Raw genomic sequence first — 17,680 nt, 5'->3', positions numbered from 1 at the left:
TGTTAATAGAGCTTTCGTTTTTGGTAACTTTCTAGTCCGCGCAGCATTTTATGGTCGTAAATAAAGCTGGTCGAGCGCTAATTTGCGCCGTTACGTGTATCATCCGCCAGAAAAATACGTGTCCCCGTGGTAGGCTATAAATCGTCGAAAATCGAGAATCTAGGACCGTCGGTGGTCGAGAGGCGATGAATGGACCGGTTCGTCGGACGATCCGTGCTGGACGACCGCCAGACGGATTGGTCCCATGCAGATTCGGGGTTTCCAAGCGGGTAACTTGAAACGCGAGGAAAAAACGCCGCAGAAAAATACCGTTGGGGAACGGCGAAGAAAGAGAGTCGGACGAGCCGTGTGGAGAAAGGACAAGGCACAGAGCGTCGATGATCAAGATCGTACGAGCCCGCAGAGTATCCTGCGGAGGGCACCACACCGAGCGGTTCGAGCGAGCTCGAGCGGGGAGGGAACGGCCGTGATTTCAATTTTAAATGCGACTTCGCGGCCCGCCGCAACGGAGGGAGAGGAGAGAGAGAGAGAGAGACAGCGCTTCAAAAGTTCGAACGGCTATTGTACCGAGGCCTCATACGTATGTGCATCCTATCGGACTGTCGGCCGGCTGTCTGGGACGAGGTAATTTTGGCCGAAACTGAATTTCGCCACGTTAATTTCTCCGACAAAGTGATCTTCCTGTGGACCCGAGGACTCTTTGAAACTTCGAAATATTACTTTCATGGAACAGTCCTTTGATGTGGAAATTATCAAATCGATGGAACGTTCGATTTAATTGCTCGCTTTTCATCATTAAAATGGTAATATTTTATATTCCTACCGAACCCCAAATGCTACTATCGTATGTTATTTTATATATTATTTTCCAGTGGTAATAAGATTGGATTTATTTTAATTTCATATGATTTCTATTAGAATAAATGCTTGAATAAAAAAAGATCATCTAAAAATTGATCACAGAAATATTTTATAGTATTAGAAATTGTGAAAGAGGAAATTAGAAACCAGTCATTTTGACTACCTTATTAATTCTAGTGTTAAGGTGTATCAATTTTAATTATTTAATTACTATATAGGCATATCTGAATTAATATGTAAATAATACAAGTATGACTAGAATTTATACTTCAAGGAGGATTTGCTAACAATGATACAGTATATTAGACATCAGGTTTGCTCCTTATAAAAGTGTGCAATATTTCCAAAAGGATCATATTTGACTTTTCTAAGACTTTTAATGCTATACATCACGACACAGCCAATCCATAGGGGTATGATTCTCTTCAGTATATTTCAAATATATAAATTATTCAATCTCGACTAAAAATTACCGCGCTTTGGATCAATTCTCCAATTAACTTAAGGTCCCTGTTGAAAAAGATTCAATTTCTGCCTCGAGGCTATTAATAGGCAATAAATGAAGGAGTATCTCCAACGATCTCCAACATTTTCCCGCTGTTGCATTTAACATTAGCGCGCAGGCATCGGCAGAAAATTCTGCGTGTTTCCGCGGTGATCCCGAGCGGTCCAAGGGCCCGCGCAAAGGGCGCGCCGATGTCCAGGACACTGGCTGGCTCGAAGGATAATTGGTTGGTTAAACGAAAGTTTACAGCGGATTCCTCGCCGACTCTTCGGAATTCCTCTCTCCCCCGGCACTGAAATTCCGAATGGTTTACGGAAACACACAGGCGCCACGACGCGGATCCCCGGGGAAAAGGCAGCGGCGGCGCGGCTAACGTGGATCGGAAAGTCGGTTGTTCTCCGACGGGGGAGCGAAAAGAATGCAGCTCCGTATCCTGGGTCTTCCACGATAACCTATGCAAAAGACAGTTCGTGCGCGAGCATCCGGCGAGAGCGCCTCTTCACCGCGGAATTCACGATACGGCCGGCTATGCATTATAGGGAATACGATATCCATCTTGCGTCAGATCCATGGGATCTCGTGGCCGCGGCGGCGGCGGCGGCGGCACCTAGCCACGGCAAAACGAGCAAAACGGCCCGGGCGACTTATGTTCGGTGAACTAGCCAGAAGTCGTCGTCCTTTCCGTCTTCGTCGTGCCCGGTGCCCGGTGCCCGGATAAACCGCGCCGCGGCTCTTGCCGATTTAACCGCAAAAACCACCTACCGGACCCGGCCTTCGAGATACGGTAGCAATCTCGGTTGTTCTCTACTGTTCCTGGCTATGCTGGTTACGGTCTCGCCGACACAGATTCGCTGACGGCCGTGTGAATTGCTGTTGCTCGGCGATTCCAGGAGCTAACACGACTGTGTTCCAGGCGATCCGTTCTTTGATGGAGCAGGATTCAATGGATTGTGGATCTTAGAATCGATTTTAATCTTAGAATAAATTAAGAAAATAATATGTGAAGAAACAATTTGTTATAAATATTAAATGTTATTGTTTGGAACGATATTTATTATGTATATTACCATTAAATTAATTGGTACAATTTTTGCAATCATTTAAAGTCAATTTTCAATGAGGAGATCCATAAAATATGCACTCGAACTTGCTAGGGTTTGTAAAACTGGAATTAAGTGGTTACAAACATTAAATAACATTAAATATTGTTAACGTAAGCTATAAATAACAATTTTTACAATTTTTTCAAAGAAGCTTTCATCGGAAAACCCTTATAAAGTATGAACCGAAACGCGTTACACATAGTGAAGCTGCAAGTAATTTGTTATATACATTTAAAATCACTAATATAATATATCTGTACCATATATATAACTGTATTGTTAGTAAATATAATTTTTCCAAATTTTTAGAATAGATTTTATAAAGTTCGAAACGTATTTAAAATAGAACAAATTTAAATCCATTTTTTAAATAAAGTACTGAATATTTGTTAATGCAACTTCGACTGTTGGGAAGCTTGAAGACTCCTTTTTAAAATGCACTTTATCGCATTTTGATGCGACGTCCCTTTCCAGAGATATCGCAGGTTGAAGACAAGGGTAATTTTTTAATTTCTCACACTCGGACCTCTCGCTCACTCCAGCGCCCTGACCTACCCCACGCGTCGGACAGTTGCGTGGGTCAGGGTTTCATTCATAAATACTACGTTTACTATCTGTTTACTTTTTCCCGGGAATTTCGACGATTCACTGGCTCGCGCGGAACGCTCTGCAACCACCAACTTTCCACCCTTATATCTCCGAAACTAGTTAACATTATGATCTGAAACTATGGGTACAGCTTTCATAGACTCTATTGATTATGTAGCTTTACTATAAAGTCCATAATTTGTTCATAAAACAAAGGAAAATAATAATTTATAAAATTAGTGCTCACTTATTTAGTAATAGATATTTTAGTATTTGTTTATACATTTGCAAAATAATTATTAATTATTTAAATAAATTAACCAAATAAAAAAATATCTTTCAAAACATAGAAAATTCTCCTATCACAAGCTATCTATTCTTCCTTAAATAATTAATTACAATTTATTGTTATAAATAAAAATAAAAAATACTTAAAAGTAACTATAAACAATCTTTCAAATATAACTGGACCTATCATCAACCCAACCATCAGATCCCACCACGTGCCACGTGTTCAAACTAACAACCCAGTCTTCGAGAACTGCAGTTCCTGTTCTACTCCAGTGCGTCGAAGACGAAAGTGATAAGCACGCAGCGTGAATGAAGCAAAAGCAAAAGAGAAAGGTTCGGTTATTTCCAGGAACTGGTGGGGATACCGCGCAGTTAATTAACCAGGGAAAAAATGCGTCTATCGTGGTGGGATTACAGTTAAAAAATTCCGGAAACGCGTTCCCCTCCTGTAGACCGACGGAATTCCGCGAATGATTCGGCGCTTTCCTGGCAGATAGGAAATTCGGTTAGGAAATCGTGGAAACCACGAGCGGCTCGGTTCAAAGCGACGCGTGGGATCGTCGCCGGAGACCTGTTCACTATGTGAACCGCGCTCGCTTGTTCAGAAGGAAACAAAGTCTGTATCGTTAATCCGCGGAGCGTTCGCCAGGAAGCAAGTCGATAGCGCGGCCTCCGGGCGTCCCGAAACCAACATCGAAAATCGAGAGCTTCGATTCTGGCACGTCGCGTGGCGTTACGTAAAACGGTCGTTGCACTTCGCTCTAAAATTTTGGCGAAGCGGTTTCTACCCGCGCCGTGACTCACCGGTTGTTTCTACGAAATTCCTAAATTACCCCTGACCGGCGAAACGACCCTGCGTGCCCTGAATTCCCTAGATACGACGTACACGCTGTTTCGAAAACGTTGCAACATCTTGTTAACCTTAGAACTCGTATGTAACATTCTGGGGTCATTGGAGACCGAAAATAAAATCTTAATAATTAAAATATTATTCATTATTTTTGAAATATTATACATGTTAATAATACATGTTATAACACATGTTATATATTTTGTTAATATATGTTATTATTACGATTTATATTTTAGTATTAATTTATATATTTGCAAGTTAATTACAAATTTTGTAAAGACGTTGTTAACTCTAGGAGGTGGTTCTTAAGATGAAACATTTATCGAAGAATCGCCCCAGCTTCGCGAAGGTATCCGCTGTGAACAAAAATTAGTGAGATGACTTTCCTGATGACTATCCCCGCACCTACTCCACGTTCCCCTACGCATGATGAATGTATCCTCCTCAAGAGCCTCTTTAATAGCCCCTCCGGGTTCAGAGAAAACAGCTCCCTGGCAACTTTATTTTTCCCGGTCCCCCTTAAAACCACAAATAGGCTCGGTCGGAAAAATTTCCCGAGCGGATTCCCTCGACGGAAGCCCCGTTTCGTGGAGACCACCCAGTGGACGGGGTCCCGAGGAAAACTATGAAGTCACCGCATAACTCCGGCAACCGGTCATTTACATTGCAAAAACCGGGAGTCTCGCTAAAAGGATAAACGCTCGGCGTAGTCCGTAAACTCCGTTGAAGTGGCCGGGCATTAAATGGAGCGCATGGATTGCGTGGGACCCTGGCGGCCGCCGATGAACAGCAATTAAGAGAGGCCGCCGCAGAGGAGGCGACGTTTAAGCCGGGGTGGTGCCGTGACAACTTCTTCACACGAGGTCCCCGGGCGTCGAGTGTCGACGGAAGCACTCGACTCTCGCGAGCCGACGATAATTTCTGAATGCTGACGGTGTGATTCGGCCCGGTCCACATGTTTTGACACGTCACGTGAGAGGGGTCTGGCGGCCCCCGGGTGCCGGGCATTAATCCGGTAACGGAGGACTCGCCTAAACGGCTTGCTTGCGCTCCTCCGGTGGAGGGGAGGGGAGGGATTTACGCGCCACCGTGACGGGAGAGAAGGCCTGTCTCTTCTTCCCCTTTATGTAAACGAAACGCGGGCCTTTTTCCAGGCGTAATTCGAGATCCCAGGAAGCAGGAGGACAGGTTGCGAGTACAGGTGATCCAAGATTAACCGGTCGATCGGATCGAGTGGGCAGGTCGAGTCGGTGGTCGAGCCAGGAAGAGGAGTACGGTCCCACGACGATTTATCTCGCTGTGAGGTCAGGATGCGCCTTCCAGATCTCCCGTGTCGTCGTCGGCCGTCTCTTCCTTTGTCTTTGCTCGCCTCTAACAACGTCCGAGGATCTGTCCAGGTATAGGAATGGATTCCTTATGATTTCGGTGTAAAACCGAGGTTTTTTGATGGTATTAGGAACTATTTTTGGTGGTATTAGAAATTGGCAGATTTATTCGGATCATGGGTAAGAGAATAAAATTATATTCGACGAAATTGATCTGTATCAAATATAAGATTTTATTAGAATAAGAGTTGGAATATATAGGAGTGTTGTAGTGTTTTCTTCAATGTTTATCCATTTATTTGTCAGCGATTATTCGCATCGTTTATTCCAATAAAAAACTATTCAAATGGAGAATTATTCAAAGAAATAAATAGAATAATTTAGAACAAATATTGAATAATTTCTAATGAAATAAAATATTCGATTGAAAAGAATTCGAATACTGCCCTCCTCTAGGTAACACGACTCAGCACTCTGTACATCAATTTCTATCGCACCGATCCCAGCGGAAAAATTTACACACCTTCCTCAAACACTGTCAAAACCGTTGAAAAAGTCTCGAATGAAACCGCTTCGCAGTTTCCGAGAAAAAAATTCGCATAGTTGACCCTCGAGCTCCTCGATTCGCAGAAAAGTATCCACTCTCTTTCCGGGTTCGAAGCAGCCCGGAACCCTTTTCGTCTCAAATTATACATTGCACGTCGGTACCGGCGGTGGTAGGATCGAGGATAATCGTGCCGGCTCGCTAGTCGATTTATTACGTCGCCGGTGATGCGATGATTATATCGTCAAAGGGAACGCGTTGATGCGGCTCGCGCCCACCGATGCAACTCACTCGGGGCTACGATGGAACGATCATAGGTGTGGCGGCTCGAAAACCACGAGACGGCGGGAGGGGGTTGGAGAGGGTTCTCTTGGACCCGGTAGCCAGGCTGATAGTGCCGCCGCTGCTCCTCCCCCCCGGGGGGAATATGCAAAAGTTGCGAGCGCATCCGGCTCGCGCGCTCGTCGTTACCCTTCGCGACTGCTGACCGATTATGTAAAACGCGGCGATACCACGGGTGGCCTCCACTCCGCTCCTCCCGCTATTACGTCGATCCGAGCAGTCTTCGAACTCGTCCTTCCCGGCCGGGACTGCGGAACCGCGTGGGCAGGTCTCCACCCACTTGCGGTCCTCGATCCACCCGCGATCGCTTCGGTCAATGGATCTCGCCTGGCGCTTCGTGAGAATCGCTGGGACAAAGAAGTATGGGCCATCGATTGCGCTGCCTCCGTGAACACGCGGCGATGATTCTGCCGACATTGTTGCAATTTATCACGCTCGAGGAATGCGCGGATTTTCGATTATTCATCGCCGTCTTCGTCTACGCTCCGAGGGAAAAAGTTTCTGTTCCCGTACAAAGTAAAATGTCGTAATGCACGTACAGAGACGAAGTAAAATTAAATTTTTAAATATATATTAGAATACAGAAATATAAGTCAGAACAATTTTATTTGGGAAGAATATAATTTTTATAGAAATATAGTGGGCAAAATGAAAGCGCATTTAATTGATAATTATGTATAGTAATAAATCAACGAAAATGCTTAATATTCTATGGTTTCTTTTTTACATTTAATAAGAGCAATCATTCTCTTAGCAACAATTTATTTTCAAACAGTTCTTTGCTCCATGTCCATTTCTTCTGAATACACTTTGGTTTACTTAATCGTAATACTAAATAACTAAAAATTACGTTAATTTTAAAGTAACTTCAAAGATCAGAAGTCAATTAATCGAGAAGATTGGTAAACCTTGTTACCTTCGGAAAATAAAATTCGAGAGAGGTAAAAGTTTCCTATCGACCAGAGAGTACGCCGTCCGAGGAAACCTCGTTTTATCTCCTTCGAAGTATATCGAGACTTCGACCGTTTCCTTTCCGCAAGGAGTTAAATAAATATTTGAACCGTGGAATGTACATTGAAAAGATCGTAAATGGTCGAGAGATTTTGTAGATCACTGCGTTCGTACAAAGAGAGCCTCTCCCAACCGAGTATGTAATAATCAATCGACCGGACGGCGGAGTCATGTATCATCGGTTTATTATAAATATTCCGTTGATAATTTACAGCGGAGGCTGTTCGGTGAAAGAGAATTTCCCGGCGACTAAAATTCAGTGGGTACGAACGATTGATAAATTCGTCTGGAACGACGCAACGCGTTGCGCGACGCATGCTGGTTGCATCGTTGCATGAAAGGCAACGAGGTGACGTTGTTTATGGGAAAGGAGGTTATTGATGCGGATGCGGGCTACCGTCGCAATAACATTTTCGAGAATGATCGACTGAAAAATCTGTTCACTGCGCTTTTCCAATTGGACCCCATTTATTTAGATGATATATGCTTGGCTCCGGAGACTAGCGCGATTTATCACTCTTTTCACAACCTTGAGGCTCTGTTTATTTCTGTTGAGTGGACTGGAGTGCATTGCTTCTTCGGATAATTTTAACCGGCAAGTATTTTAGAAATGATAATACATTATTATTATTATATTTTGTTGTTTTATGTATTATTATATCACGTTATTATTTTTAGACTTTTCAACATTTTTATCATAATTTTTATTTGGATTGATATGATTCAATATAGAGATAATTTCAACAACTTCGAAATAAAGGACTGATTCATCTTAATTGGTTAAAATGATAAATTAAGTATTAATAGATTGAAACTAGTGTAACAATACTCCTAAATCCTTCTATTATCGCTGATCTCTGCCATAAACGTATAAAATTCTCAGTCTATTAATTACTCATTAAGTCACTCATTAATCACTCGCATAGCTACCTCAATAATCCAAACTTTTTATACAACTATAAAAATGTTCATATAACTCGAAACCAGGAACTGTCAGGCTTCACATATAAAGTAACAACAAACAAACAACTCTAGAAGAATTGAATTAATTAAAAGTTGAAAAACAGGACACGAATTGTTTCCTCAACAGAGCAAACTTCTCGTGCAGTATTGTGGCTAAAACTAAGATTATTCAAACATATAAAATGAATAGATGTACGACTAGAAAATTACACCGAGTCAAGGTGAACCAATCAAGCTAAGTTTCGCGTACAGATAGAGAAACACGCCGCAACAAACGCCGCTGACAGGCATCGATTCGCGTGAGAACTCGTTCTCTACCTGCTGTGGTAGCACTTGCAATCTCGCCGAGACTAATCAGGTGCACAAAGAGCCAGCTCGGCTCACGCACATTCAATTTCAACTGCGCGCAAAAAGCGCTCGTATCCGCTAAAGAGATCGGCTGCTCTCGGAAGCCGAGCGGCCGAGACCCCGTCATCGTCGCCGCGATGATCTCTGTTTCGCACGCGAAGTCGAAAGAGCCCCGGCAAAAACAGCGCCCCCGTGGCCCGGCGGACCTCTTTACGACCCCCGAAGCACCGGGAATGGAACAATCCGGGGCTGGCCTAACGCGAGAAAGTCATCCTCGAGTTTCGTGCCTAATGAGGCGGCGGCCCAATTAGTTTCAGAAAATGTCTCCGCGAGAGGCAATGGAGCCGAACAATGAACAAGACAGAGGAGCCGGGGGAGAGAAAAAAAATGGATACGGGCGGCGAACGGGGGGTCGGGATGGAAGGGAAAAGGGAACACGTGTAGAGGAGGGCAGGTTCCTCGGCGGACCTCCGGGTTTCACGGGTTTCCACGGTGTCTTATTTTTGCCGACAAACGAGTGCCGTTCCAGGAACCCGTCGGAATAATACGCGGCCGGACACGATCCTAACTCAGGACGAAAACTCCGGCTAACGACCGGACCATTGTTCCCGCGAAATGTTCGCACGTGTAGAATAATGGCCCGCGGCGAAAAAGGTGGAAGAATCCTCTTCATCGCGCGCCGGGCCAGCCACCAAGATTATCGCCGTCCTCCTCGGTCGCGCTTCGGACGCGCTCCTTCTCGCACGGCAGCCATCTTCTTGTCGCGGGGACGCGACGCCGTAATATGTATGTATTCTCGAGTACCGAGGAGCTGGCCGAAATACATTTTTTCGACCTGACCAATATGGTTTATTTAATTTAGAATGTTACTAAGTGATAGAGCTAAGTATAATGAATAATATTGATTCGTGTCAATAGTTAATTATGATATTACTATATGGTGGTCTTTATTCTATTACATGGAGTTTTAAGTATAATGTTCTCCTGTTGGTTCCATTGTAATAAATTTAATTATTCTGTTGTGTAGTATTTCTATTGGAAATGATTCTTTGGTATTATTTTTGAGCAGTATATAACTCTGTTAATTTAAAATATTTTTCATTAATATTCGACGAACAGATAGTGCTCTGCTTATTATTTACTAATTATTTCTCACTAGATAAACGCTGCATCGAGTCTGTTTTCGAAAATAAGATATAAAATACATACACTAAATAAAAATACATTTTTATCTTATTTATATTTACCTGGACTTTATTTTCTATTTTTCTAATGTTATATTCATGATTTATAATTTCCAGAAGGCTTATATTTTCAACTTCTTAAATAAACTTTTTAAAAAATTACTTTCGGAAAGAAATTTTAATTTTCTACTTACATGTTCAATGAAAACAAAAATTTAACATAAAATTCGTAATTTGAAATGTTCTCTCACCGTTGATAATATGGGCAGATACCTTTTTGGCATTTTAGAATTGTATGCACCGTCACTGCACGCAAGCAAAGCCGAAGTTTGCTCAACCGCTTAGTCTCCGACCTCGAAAAGCGCAATCTTTGCCCAGGTTGGTTAGTACTTTGTCCGGAATCGTAATTTTGTTGGCACAGCTCTCCCACCAGGTAGGTGCAGGATACCTGGCAGCAGGTTCTAGAAGACGGTGCAAGATATTTCAACGTACCCTTTCGATCTCGTCAGGTATTCTCCAGGCTGAGAATAGGCTGGGAAGTTTTCTTAAGGGTAGGAAGTTAATTGATAATAATTTATTGACGAAACTTTGTTCGAAAGATGTATTCGTATTTTACCCCTTATATTGTAATCTTTCAGATGGGAGGAGATAGTTTTTCTTTCTTCTATTTAGAAAAATCAAATTTTCTTTCGATTTAAAAGAATATAAATATAAATTAACTATTAATTAAATATTAAGATCTAATCAGACAATTTTCTGAATACTGATACGATTAAAATTTTATATTCAAAGAGAAAGATCAAAAAGTAGCTTAACTAAATTATTTTTTACGTTATGTAATACATATCGATAAAATTGTAGACATGTAACGCCTGTTATTTAGCTACTTAGGTAATCGCTTTTTGTATCTTTACCTTATATATAACATATAATAATAGTCCTACCATTAAGATAAAATAAATAGTCTCAAAATTAAAATTATAAACCTATATATTTAACAATTGATATCGACCATCAATTAACGCACAATAAAAATAACTTGACATAACCTATAAAAAGAAAAGTTTCGAATAAGGGGTGAAATAGATTTTCGTCGGTAGACTATGAATTGGACACAATGCGCAGTCGGGTTAAAGGGACACTTGATTAAATATAAGGACGCCGAGGAGGGGCAACAATTCGGTCTCCTTTTTTCCAGGGTATCTTTAATAAATTGAAAGAAACGGCTTCGGTATTAAGGTCGTAACGATTCGCCCCGTGAAAAGGCGCAACCCTCTCGAATACATTAACGATCTCAGTGTCGTCGGGACCGAAGCTTCCTATTTGCATAATGCCCTTTCTTCGCTCGATAGGACAGCGTTTCCGTGAAATCCGTTTCCCGAGCGACGGGGGACGAGACACCGTTAATGCCTATCGTGTTCCTAACCCGGCTGGGAAACGGGATGCGTGTTCCCGTGAATGAATTCTTTAATGGCCATGTGAGAACGTGCCCCGGTGATACTGCGACACATTAGTGGCACATTCGAAATAGTTAGATATGAATCGGAACGGGTGTTCCACTAGCCCCCGCCATCGGTTCGCTGCGATTCCTCGGGCTTATCGGACGCTCTCAGGCAATAATCGGATAAAAGGGAACACTTTTTTACGACCCGGGTACTTAATCCAATTCTTCTTCTATCGGCTGGCATACTTTCCGATGCTGCGATGGGAAATAATTGAACCCTAAACGCGAGTGATGTGTACAGTGACGTATAGAGTGACTTATAACTGGACTGCGAATTTTTATGGAAAATAAAAATCGTCTCTATTAATCGTACGGAATATAATTTATATGAAAATGTCCTGTCACTTTTAAATGTCCTGTTACCTTGAATTCTTTGAACATTCTTTCAACAGGTTTTGTATTTGACATATTCATTTTTGTGGTAAATGCATAAAAGCTCCAGTTTTTCAATATTATTTCATTCCATATCCTACTGTTTTTGTTGCTATATGGTTTATTTTCCTTTCCCATGTTTTATTTTTATTCAATTTTATTTTATTCCCGAGCGAACGCCTGCTGATACAAACAAAACAGCACAAAATAAATGAAAAGAAAACAAGTACAGTAACAGGCAGTATAAAAATACCAAACTAAAAATGTGAAAGGTTAATTCCTTTTATATCTATTATTCTATATAAATCTCTACACTACTATTCTTCAAAAATAATATTAAATTCACGCCATAAAAATCTCCGACGTAAACACAAAAAATCTATCATAAAATCCGTATTAAAAATCGTAAAGTTTCAAAGAGTTTTACTTATCATACTCCGCGAAACTGGTTATATCGCGTCTTCGTGGTAGTAGAAAGGATATGTTTGAGCGACGTTCCTTCTAACCGAATAATAAACACCGTTACCCGGCAACAAAGTAAGTAACGGTGTAGTTAGAGAAAATGATTCGGTCGTTAGCGGAATTGATTCGTCAGAATCGGGATCGCGTTAAATGGCCATAAATCATATCGCCGAGTCGAACGAAAGGACACCGGCGCGTAATAAGCTGTCACATTAATGAACGGTTGATCCTTGCGAACGCCGTAGAAAACCGGTTCCCGATTTTTCCTAGGCGACGATAAGGACCAGATGCGCCGCTTGCGAAGGAGGGACCTTCGCTCGGGCCGTTTGCGTTCTATCGTTAGGGCAAAGGTATTCAAGGGCGACAGGAGAATGGAACGGTGAGGGGGAGGGCGGCGAGGAGGCGGAAAGCGGCAGCCTACAGAGAGAGGACAACAGAGATGAAATCTCGCTGCGCGCCCCGACCTGCTCTAATCTGCTTCGCCTTGGTAGGACGCTCTCTCTGCGGCTCCGTTGTCCCTTTGGCTCCCGGTCGCCCCTTCTTTTACGCCTCCGCATCGATTTTTCTCGCCCCTGAAATACTCTCCCGTGCATCGAACCGGGCGACGCGAGCTCAGCTTGACGAATTACCGAAATTCGTTTCTGTTTCATGCGATCGACCCTCCTTCTCGGAAGTCAATGTAACGACACTATACATGTATATTCGCATTAAAGTGGCGTATAAAATGAACATTTCATTTATTAATTACTGTAATATTTTAAAACAGTAGAATGATTTTTATATGTTTTCGTACTGCAGAATTATAATTTTTGCGAAATCTAGTAGCTCACATATCGCAGAACTATTTCTGTAACTTTGACAAAAGTTATGATTATTGCTTCAAAAAATTCGAGTATATTGTTCAAAGATAAACATAAAATACTGCCAAGTGCAAAATTATAATACCCAATATTTGCTCTGTAAAAAATACCTACAGATGCCCTTAAAATCGTAGGAAAGTAGTTCTACTATTAGCGCCATAATGTGAACGAAAAAACGATTATTATTGCTTAGCAAAATTCGAGGACGCGCTTCAAATATAACCTTAAAAGTCTAACAGGTTCGATACTATAATACCGAGTACGAATCAGCGGAATCCATGGATGAGCAGGATTATTGGCTGGCGCATAATTTATGCGTCGCTCTAATTGGATTTATTAATATTGTTAAAGCCGGAACCAACAGGCGATTATAATGTAACCGTACCTGAACCTGCCGGAAGTCACCTTTGATCCCGGGGGTTCGCTAGCCGGGAGTGTTTGGCGTTTGTCACGCTGTTTATCGATAAGCCGGCGTTCGCCTCCCTGTCCTTATCTACGGCGAAATTAATTTACGACGGTGATCGATAACCGCGCGCACAAAATATTTGCATCCCTTCGGGACACGATGATGCACCACGGGCCTCGAAGACGTTTTGTCCCCTTATCGGGTAACAGCTATTCCGAACACGTAATTTCCGGCCGGTAAATATTTGACTCGCCTTCGGGGACGACCCTTCCAGTGACGTTTGCTCCCTGCGAAGGGTGACCGACAAATTCGCCGAACAAACCACGAAGAATGTTCGCTTCGTGTCCCCTTTGAAACTGTAAAAATATACTGCAGTTTCTTGTCCGACAAATATTCGTTCTTATGGCTGTTGCCATGCACGATCGTCGTAGAAAATATATTATTATAAATATATTGTAAATATATATATTATAGAAAATTATACGATCGCAACTATTTCTTTCTTTCTTTCTTTATAGTTTATTTCAACGTGGTTATATTCATCAGAATTAGCAGACTATGGATTTTTCTGCAAAATAAATACTTGGCACTTCAATTATCAAGAACAGAAATTAAATAAAAATCTGTCTCTCGTTTTATTAATTTTCATAAATTGAAAAGAGGATGATAATATTCTAAACCTCTTCAGGGATGAGTTTTTATAGCAGGGAAGAATCTATTTAATTTTTTTGTTTTATTGATCATCCATTTCATTTCATTCGATAAGATTTTTTCGGTATTTACTGAGGAATTCCATAGCAAATAATTTTTTAACTGATTTTCATTGTCTTTAGACTTAGAATAATTCTAATTTTAAGAAAACTAAACAGTATCTAAGCTACTGCTTAGATACTTTCTGATGAGGTTAAACTTCTCTAACGTTATTGTAAATAAATAAAATCTACAATCTAGCTATTAGAGAATCAAACACAACTAAACGGCGGATCTGAATATAAAATAATTCTCTCTTCCTTCAATATTGTCAATAAATTAATAATAATAATTAACATTCTTTTCCATACGTTTTCAACTCAGTCTAAAACCTGTAACAACACCACCAACGTTCTCCGCAAACAATACTATTTAAAATCTCAGGATCCAAAGCTCCGCAACGAAAATTCTCCATTGGTAACGTAAATTCATACGGAATCGTTTTAGAAAATTCGCTTTCGCTATTCGCCTTGCGCATTAATTTCCGACGGAAGTTCGTTTCGATGAAAGTGTCGTCGCAGACTCGGCCCCCGACAAATCGCGCGCTTGCAACCCCTTGCACACAGAGAGACGGAGACAGACACAGAGAGACAGAAGACAGACACACGTACGGACGTGAGCTGTTATTGTAGACAGCGTGGCGCGCAGAGGGGTCGTTTGGTGGATGACAGCGTTGCCGGTGAGACGCGCATAATAATGCGTCTTTGTCGGGCGGGAGGGGGTTGGAAAGTTGCATCGCGGCGGATATTAGTCGTCTCGCCGCTCCCCGAGGGGTTGTTACAGGTGGAAAAATAACAGCGGCGACGGGACCCCCGCAAAGAAACAGAAAGTCTCGCGACACGCGAAAAGGGGAAATGAGGCGGACAATGACTTCGCACGCCCGTGAATATCCTCGCGGTGCAATTTAGCCGGCTGTATGGCCCCCGCCACACCCCCTCCGCGCGAGCGCGGATGCTCTCTTTCCGCGCCGCGAAAAGAAAACGCCGCTGCCGAGTAATTACCAACGCCGTTTGAATAATAAATCTGGGAACAGTGGGCCAAGGGATTATTGTAAACCGCGCCCGGTCCCGCCGGTAATTAGGAATTTCTCTCCTCGAACTCTCCGGCTCTAATCACTCGTTGATCTCGCCGCGCATTATTCGTATACCGCAATAATTTACCAAGGAACATTAACAGTTCTTAATTACTCAGTAATAAGTTGAATATTAATCGAAAACTGCAGGTTAGAGTTTTATCGCTTTTCTGCACTGAGTAGGATATAATCGTGTATTATAATAAACGTATACGACAGAAACTATATAACAAAGTATCATATATAACAAGCATACATTTACACACGAAAATATTTGAACGCTTACGCTTTTAATATTCAACTAATGGAATATACATATTTTAAACTGAAGCATACTTTTACTTAGAAAATCTTAAAATCCATCCCTTATTATGTGTGTAATATGATATCAAATGCTTCAGCTTAATATATATATATAATATATAAATGTTAAATGTTAAAAATATAAGCATTCGAATAATTTATAAATGAGTGTATATTACCATATAAATAGTACGAAGTTCAAATAAATCCAATCTCGTTATTATTATAATAAAATTTACGTTATTCTAATACGAACGCCGTATATACAGATCAAGAAATGTATTCAACAATTTCTCGGTATAAGAGACTTTATACCATCCGCAATTTCGCTATGCAAATGGCGAGACTTGTTAATTCCAGCTACATTTGTACGTTCGGCGTTACCGGCCGCGAACTGAATGGATCATTTGTAAAAGGCGACCACGCTCCTTTTGTATTCCGTTCAATGCCATATTTCATTCCGCGCCGGCCACCGAAGACAACTTCGCGCCGCATTTTTCCGATGGCTCCTCTATGTTCCGATCGTAGGGAACAACAACGTGGAATTAAATACCGCGGCTATTGTTTCGCGGATAAAATGCCATCGGGCGAGCGTGTACGTGCATGCCTCTGGAAGCAGATCTAATATTTCACCGCGGCGAGGGAATATAAGAAAATACGGGAGTGAGGCGCCGACTGCCGACGGGGGGGTGTCTCAAAGGAACAAAGTATAGAGACCAGCCTGGAAACACCAGGAATCCACGGGCAAACGATCCTAGATAATTGCGCACCTGTTCCCATCTGTATTTGGATTGGCGCGTGGGCGCGCGGATTACAGGCGGCGCTGTTCGGGGAACTCGGTGTTCGGTAACGAAGAGAATGCGGGAATAATTCTTCGTTCGAATCAGTCTTTGTTCGAATAATTCAACAACAAAACCTTTGCTGTAATAATTACAAAGAGAAATGTAGGAGAAATAAATTGATAAACTGTGACGAACACTTTATATCATTTTTATTCGAATCAATTATTTTATGTATAAATACGAACTTATTTTCATTGGAACAAAATTATAATGAGGTGAATAATAATAATAAGGTAATTTTTGTCTATATAGATTTTTATTCGATTGAATAAACAATCAAAAGTGTCGAATAAAATGTCACAATATTATATCCATTTTATAATTAATTAATTACAATTTTTAATTATATTTTACGACTAAATAGTTGTACAACAACTATTTTCTGAAAATATTATTTTCGATATCTTAAGAATGTCAGGAATAAAAATAAGTTCAGACCACAATGATGCGATATTATTCCACGCAATGGAGGCAGAGTTGCGCAATCCAGCATAGTTTGATCCGTTTCTCTGAATTATTCGCAGAATTTGAAGAACTTCGTTCTCGGGAGGATATTTTAGCGTTCTGCGATAGTCGGCCAGTTTTCCGCGATGCAACGGAGAAGAAGAAAACGTCCTCTGCGACCAACGCCGGAAAATCACGTAACGCAGTCCAGTTAACTGGAGTTATGGGGGGCGAGGAACGTTGCCAGGCGTTCCTGCGCGTCTATCGATGCCTGTCATCGCGAAGAACACACCGATGATTACGCCGCAATCGTTCTACCGTGACAGGTGAACCACCGGCACCGCAATAATTGTTTAGAAAATTGTTTGACCGATGTCGTACCTCGGCGTTACTAGTCTTCTCTAGGACTAGACTTTTGTGTTGGCCGAATTATGGCTAGTAGATTTTTAGATCGACATATTGTTAATTATTGTAAACTTGGAAATGTAACTATAATATTGTGTATAGGTATGGGTTTAGTTTTGGGTATTTTAGGTGAAATAAGGGTGGTATAATTAGATGGTATAATACCATAGTAATAGTATAAATACACTATAAAATACTGATACATTGTACGATATTTATTTAACTTTTTCAGTTTATAATAGAGTATATCCAGGGCTGAAAATAATTGATTTCATATAAATATTTAATTATAAATATTTTTATCTTCTCATGTATTACAGTATGTGGCAAATAAATTTTCTT

At 41.3% G+C, this 17,680-nt stretch overlaps 2 protein-coding genes across 8 annotated transcripts in view; one reads left to right on the top strand and one right to left on the bottom strand.

Annotated features, from left to right (window-relative positions):
• The window catches only part of LOC144468132 (putative sodium-dependent multivitamin transporter), a 34,822-nt gene extending 17,316 nt beyond the window's left edge, over positions 1 to 17,506 (top strand). The window contains exon 8 of one of the 2 annotated variants that reach the window (XM_078177350.1): positions 17,014 to 17,506. The gene's annotated coding sequence lies outside the window, so the exon portion shown is untranslated. Of the gene's footprint in view, positions 1 to 5,355; positions 5,764 to 17,013 lie in introns of those variants that run through there. The other variant, XM_078177352.1, reaches the window with a different exon arrangement.
• By (focal adhesion protein tensin) overlaps positions 1 to 17,680 on the bottom strand; it is a 303,833-nt gene that overhangs the window by 262,494 nt on the left and 23,659 nt on the right. The gene's annotated exons all lie outside the window — the stretch shown is intronic.

This window comes from Augochlora pura, chromosome 3 (genome assembly GCF_028453695.1).
Source record: "Augochlora pura isolate Apur16 chromosome 3, APUR_v2.2.1, whole genome shotgun sequence".
NCBI classification, from domain to species: Eukaryota; Metazoa; Arthropoda; class Insecta; order Hymenoptera; family Halictidae; genus Augochlora; species Augochlora pura.
The sequence above is the reverse complement of the archived record's forward strand: the minus strand, read 5'-3'. Positions and strand labels throughout refer to the sequence as shown.